The sequence below is a fragment of the Neopsephotus bourkii genome, unplaced genomic scaffold (genome assembly GCF_033783945.1).
Source record: "Neopsephotus bourkii isolate Nb327-2 ecotype Australia unplaced genomic scaffold, CSIRO-AGI_Nbou_v1 NB_580, whole genome shotgun sequence".
NCBI classification, from domain to species: Eukaryota; Metazoa; Chordata; class Aves; order Psittaciformes; family Psittacidae; genus Neopsephotus; species Neopsephotus bourkii.
Genome location: NW_026901081.1, coordinates 404,887 through 411,275, shown reverse-complemented (window position 1 = coordinate 411,275; position 6,389 = coordinate 404,887).

Below are 6,389 nucleotides of genomic sequence, written 5' to 3'. Positions count from 1 at the left end.
TGGGATGAAGGGAGCTTAAAGCTCCTCCAGCCCCAACCCCTGCCACAGGCAGGGACCCCTTCCATAGAGCAGCTTGCTCCAAGCCCCTGTGTCCAACCTGGCCTTGAGCACTGTCAGGGATGGGGCAGCCACAGCTTCTCTGGGCACCCTGTGCCAGCGCCTCAGCACCCTCACAGGGAAGAGCTTCTGCCTAAGAGCTCAGCTCAGTCTCCCCTCGGGCAGGTTCAAGCCATTCCCCTTGCAGGGCTTTGGGCCAGGAGATGAACTGGAGCCACAGAAACCAAGTTCTGCTCAGGGGGGCTGGATGCTCAGGAGCTATTTGGGACAGTATCTGCCAGAGATCCCGTTCTAACCCCCCTGTGGCAAGGACCCCTGCAGAGAGCTGAAGCTCTGCACCGCGTCTTGTCCTGTGAGTGCCTTTGGTGGGGAAATGTCCCCTGTTCCCACGTTCTCTGTCCCACCCTGAGGGCTCTCCAGGCCCCATCTCCCAGGTCAGGCTGATCCGGGGGAGCAGGCAGTTTTGGGGTGCCAGGGTGTCCATAGGGACTGCAGTGATAGGACAAGGGGTGATGGGTTCAGACTGAAACAGGGGAAGCTCAGGTTGGAGATAAGGCAGAAGCTCTTCCCTGTGAGGATGGTGAGGCACTGGAATGGGTTGCCCAGGGAAGTTAATCCCACGTTGTCTCTGCTGCTCCTTCCTCCTCAGGTGAGGATCCTCGCACTCTTCCTCTGCTCCATCACGGGTTCCCTCCATGGGCTCCTCCAGCATGAGTCTTTCCCATGGGTCCAGCTCTTTGTGAGCAGCTCCAGTGCCAGTCCCTTCCATGGGGTGCATCCTTCAGGAGCCGTGGCTCCACCATGGGGTCAGGGCCCTGCCAGTCCTGCAGCAAACCTGCTCCAGTGCGGGTTCCTCTGTCTGAGGGGCCACAGGAGCCTGCTCCAGCACAGGCTTCCCATGGGATCACAGCCTCCTTTGGGTGCCCCCTGCTCCAGGGTCCCTTGGGGACCCCATTCCCAGGGTGGGGGGAAGGAAAACTCCCTTTTTCCCCAAGGAAAACGCGTGCCTTTGGGTGCCGCAGCCCCTCTCCTCATCCCTTCTTTACTGGAAGAGCGTCCCTCTGCAAACCCTGCCTGGAGGAGGAAGGGGATAAGGGGAGGCAGCACGGAACAGACCCCAGGGATGTGCTCCTGAGACTGCCAATGAATGGCTCCATGGGGACGAAGCTGGGGTTCACTGAGCGCTGAGCTCACCGCAGCCAGCATCCCATGCCCGTGCCTCATTGTCTGGCTCATCCCCAAAGCCTGGCTCTTTGCTGCCTCCTTTCCCCCGCTCTGGATGCACAGCCCCTCTACACCAGCTCTGGTTTGCAACCTCTTTTCACACCCTTTTTCTACCCCAAAAGGAGGATGCTTAAATGGGATTTTGCATCTCTCCCTCCGAGGCTCCATAGGAAGCGGCACCTCTCAGGAAGGAAGGAGATGATGAAGGGAGTGGAGCATCTCCCTTATGAGGAGAGACTGAGGGAGCTGGGTCTCTATAGTTTGGAGAAGAGGAGACTGAGGGGTGACCTTATTAGTGTATATAAATATATAAAGGGGGAGTGTCCCGAGGATGGAGCCAGGCTCTTCTCAGTGGCAAACAATGATAGGACAAGGGGCAATGGGTACAAACTGGAACACAAGAGGTTCCACTTAAACTCCTTCTCAGTGAGGTGACAGAACACTGGACCAGGCTGCCCAGGGAGGCTGTGGAGTCTCCTTCTCTGGAGACATTCAAAACCCGCCTGGACACGTTCCTGTGTAACCTTATCTGGGTGTTCCTGCTCTGCAGGGGGATTGGACTGGATGAGCTTTTGAGGTCCCTTCCAATCTCTAACATACTGTGATGCTGTGAGTTCAAAGCCTTCCCCTCTCAGTAGAAGCTGCTCCTTAAACCCTGGGTGTGCTCTGCAAGCTCTGCTCCTTGTTTGCTAACTGCTCGATGCTGCAGGCCAAGGAGGCTTCCTTCAGGAGAGACTGTACCTTGTGGGAAGCCTCCAAGGGGTGTTTTTCAATGCGGTTAATGAGAAATGAACCAGTATCTGAAGGGGGCCTATAGGGATGCTGGGGATGGACTCTTCATTAGGGACTGCAGTGATAGGACAAGGGGTGATGGGTTCAGACTGAAACAGGGGAAGTTTAGATTGGATATAAGGAGGAAATTCTTCCCTGTGAGGGTGCTGAGGCACTGGAATGGGTGCCCAGGGAGGTTGTGAATGCTCCATCCCTGGCAGTGTTCAAGGCCAGGTTGGACAGAGCCTTGGGTGCCATGGTTTAGTGTGAGGTGTCCCTGCCCATGGCAGGGGGTTGGAACTGGATGATCTTAAGGTCCTTTCCAACCCAAACTATTCTATGATTCTAAATAACCAACTGGGCATCCCTAAAGCTTCAAACGCTGACAGCAGCCAGGTCCCTGCAGCTGCAAGGGCTCACACAGCACCAGAGGTGGAAGTGCAGTTCCTGAAGATACCTAACCTGGGTTCTTAGCATGGGCTAAGGAGGACCTGTGGGTCTGATGGCTTCTGAACAGGGCTGATGGACAGAAACAGCTCTGGGGCAGCAGCACAAGAGGGATGTGGAGCTGTTGGAGTGAGGCCAGAGGAGGCCATGGAGGTGCTGCGAGGGCTGGAGCAGCTCTGCTCTGGAGCCAGGCTGAGAGAGCTGGGCTGGGGCAGCCTGGAGAAGAGAAGGCTCCTGAAGGGGAGACCTGAGAGCAGCTCCAGTGCCTAAAGGGGCTGCAGGAAAGCTGGAGAGGGGCTTGGGACAAGGGCCTGTAGGGCCAGGCCAAGGGGAATGGCTTGAACCTGCCCGAGGGGAGACTGAGCTGAGCTCTTAGGCAGAAGCTCTTCCCTGTGAGGGTGCTGAGGCGCTGGCACAGGGTGCCCAGAGAAGCTGTGGCTGCCCCATCCCTGGCAGTGCTCAAGGCCAGGTTGGACACAGGGGCTTGGAGCAAGCTGCTCCAGTGGAAGGGGTCCCTGCCTGTGGCAGGGGTTGGAGCTGGAGGAGCTTTAAGCTCCCTTCAACCCAAGCCATTCCATGATTCCCTGTTGCCTTACAAACCCCTATAGCAAGTAGAGGAAGAAACCTCAAACACTAGCCCTTCTCAGAGGACAGGTTTCTTCTCACGGTGCTGCCCCAGCCATGGTCCTGCTTTGATCCTTCCCATTGCCCCTCTGCTCCCTGTGCTCTCCATCAGCATCTCCCACAGGGCACTGTCTTCTACAGGTTCATGGAATCCAAGGGCTTCTTCCTTAGCCCTCACCTTGGCTGGGGTGACTTCGTGGTTCATTCCTTTCTCCTGGGAGCATCAAGTCTGTGGGTGGCTTCACCTAAAGCCAAGCACTGCTCTTCCCTTCTGCACATGGGTTTTAGTAGTGCTTGGGTTCGATGTCACCCTGATGGCCCTTGTACCCGGGCTTTGGCAATGCAGGTTTCTACATCTGAGAGCTTGAATCCCCTCAAAGAAGCGAATTTGGGGGCATTTTTAAGGCAGCCTCTGGTTCAGAATCTGCCTCCAGAGGAACCTGGTGCTGTGCAGGGCATTCTGCACTGCTTGGCTCCATCACACACTCCTCTAAAGCGGGGTCCATGGCCACCGCGACAGCCCCGGATAAGCTGTGTGCAGGGAGGGAGGACCAGAGAGGCTCTGCACTGGTTGCTATGGAAATCTCTTGTGCTTCTCTTCTGCTTCCCATCTCTTTACTGGGGCACTAAACCCATCTGTCTTTGCACCACATTTCAGTGCCAGGCCCCTCTCTGATGAAGCATCTCAGCCACCCTCACATTGGGGTGGCTGCAGAGACAGAGGTGAAGCCTCTGTCCCTATATCCAGAGGGTAGGTTTAGGCTGGATATAAGGAGAGCTTTGGGCCTCCTTGAAAGAGCTGTGGATGGAGAGAGGAAGGGGAGATCCATGCCCAAAACACAGCCTCTAAATGGGTGCCAGGGACTTGCTAGGGGTTATCATCTACTTGCTGTCCCACCCACACGTCTATCTATAGTTCAGCTGTTGAATGGGTAGAAGGATGTCAGTGCATCGATCCTCACCATTGTGGGGATCCACAAAGGGCCAGTTGATGGAAAAGGTGTTTTCCAGGGAACAAACAATTGCAGTGACTTTAAAGTGTATTGCAGTGACTATTGAGATGAATGATGAGGTGAAGGAGGCAGTGATTTGGTGCTGGGACTGCACTTGGTCCATCAGCTCAGGTGTGTGTCCTGTAGATGCTGCTGCTAAACAGATGGGGCACATCATAGAAACATAGAATAGCTAGGGTTGGAAAGGGCCTTAAGGTTATCCAGTTCCACCCCCTGCCATGGGCAGGGACACCTCACACTAAACCATGGCACCCAAGGCTCTGTCCAACCTGGCCTTGAACACTGCCAGGGATGGAGCATTCACAACCTCCCTGGGCAACCCATTCCAGTGCCTCAGCACCCTCACAGGAAAGAGCTTCTGCCTTATCTCCAACCTGAACTTCCCCTGTTTCAGTTTGAACCCATCACCCCTTGTCCTATCACTGCAGTCTCTATGGACACCCTGGCACCCCGAAACTGCCTGCTCCCCCGGATCAGCCTGACCTGGGAGATGGGGCCTGGAGAGCCCTCAGGGTGGGACAGAGAACATGGGAACAGGGGACATTTCCCCACCAAAGGCACTCACAGGACAAGACACGGTGCAGAGCTTCAGCTCTCTGCAGGGGTCCTTGCCACAGGGGGGTTAGAACGGGGTCTCTGGCAGATACTGTCCCAAATAGCTCCTGAGCATCCAGCCCCCCTGGGCAAAGCTTGGTTTCTGTGGCTCCAGTTCATCTCCTGGCCCAAAGCCCTGCAAGGGGAATGGCTTGAACCTGCCCGAGGGGAGACTGAGCTGAGCTCTTAGGCAGAAGCTCTTCCCTGTGAGGGTGCTGAGGCGCTGGCACAGGGTGCCCAGAGAAGCTGTGGCTGCCCCATCCCTGGCAGTGCTCAAGGCCAGGTTGGACACAGGGGCTTGGAGCAAGCTGCTCCAGTGGAAGGGGTCCGGGTTTGGGGCTGGAGGAGCTTTAAGCTCCCTTCATCCCACCCCATTCCATGATTCCACAGCTCAGGACGTGCGGAGCCCAGCGCCGGCCTGCAGAGGGTATCCTAAGCCAGCGCAAGGCTCCAGCCTCGCACCCCGCAGCCCCAGGCGGGATGCTCTGCCTTGCCCAGCCTGCAGGGATCGGCTCCTTGGTCCTCACCTCCCCGTTGGAGCCGGCGGGGCTCCGGCACCCCCGTTTCCCTCTGTGCTCCTGCCTGCGATGGTACCGGCTCCGTCCAGGCACTGCCCGTGGATGCGGGTGGGGATGTGCTGCAGAGGAGACAGGAGATACGGACAGGCAATGGTGCTGGGCTCCCCCATTCTCCTCTATGGCCTTCCCCCTTCCTTTGCCCAGCCTTTCTTCACCCCTCTCTCTTATCTGGTTGCTGATCTCCATTCCTGGAGGGCAATCTCATCCTCACAACCCGCTGTTGCTGGTTTGCCTTGGTTAAAGGCTATAGATTACGTGCATTAACCATGTTGTTGCTCTTAGAATCACAGAATCAACCAGGCTGGAAAAGCCCTTTCAGCTCATCCAGTGCAACCATTGCCCATCAGTGCCAAGGCCACCACTGCCCCATGGCACTGAGGCCTCGTCTCCACGGGGTGTGAACCCTTGCAGGGCCGGTGCCTGCAGCCCTGCCCTGGGCAGCCTGTTCCAATGCCTGAGCACCCTCTGGGGCAGGAATTGGTCCTCAGCTCCATCTAAACCTGCCCTGGTGCTGCTCTTGTGCTTGGCATCACCCTCAGACATTAAAGGCACTGTTTGCTCATCCCAGGCTGGGCTGTGTGGTTCTATTGGCAAATGATCTTTTTAAGCTTCATTGGTCATTGCCTTCAATCCCCAAAGATGCAGCTTTAGAGCTCTTGAAGGTCCTCCAGCGCCCAGATTCATGCAAACCCAACCACTGCCTGCACTGGTTAGGGCTGGATGGCGATCAGACCTTCTCAGATGCTGGCGCTTGCTCCCACAGGGATCTTATTGTAACTCCACAAAGCCATTGGGAGTGCCCTTTGCATTCAAGGTGCTGTAGTAAATTGTGTTGCTCCCAGCACAGGTCCTGCTGTAGGGTGGTGGGTGTAAAGGATGCTCCTCCTTTTCTTGGAGCAGGAGTCAAGAGAGGTTGGGTGATGTCCTCAGGAGAGGTTGGGTGATGTCCCCAGGAGAGGTTGGGTGATGTCCTCAGGAGAGGTTGGGTGATGTCCCCAGGAGAGGTTGGGTGATGTCCTCAGGAGAGGTTGGGTGATGTCCCCAGGAGAGGTTGGGTGATGTCCCCAGGAGAGGTTGGGTG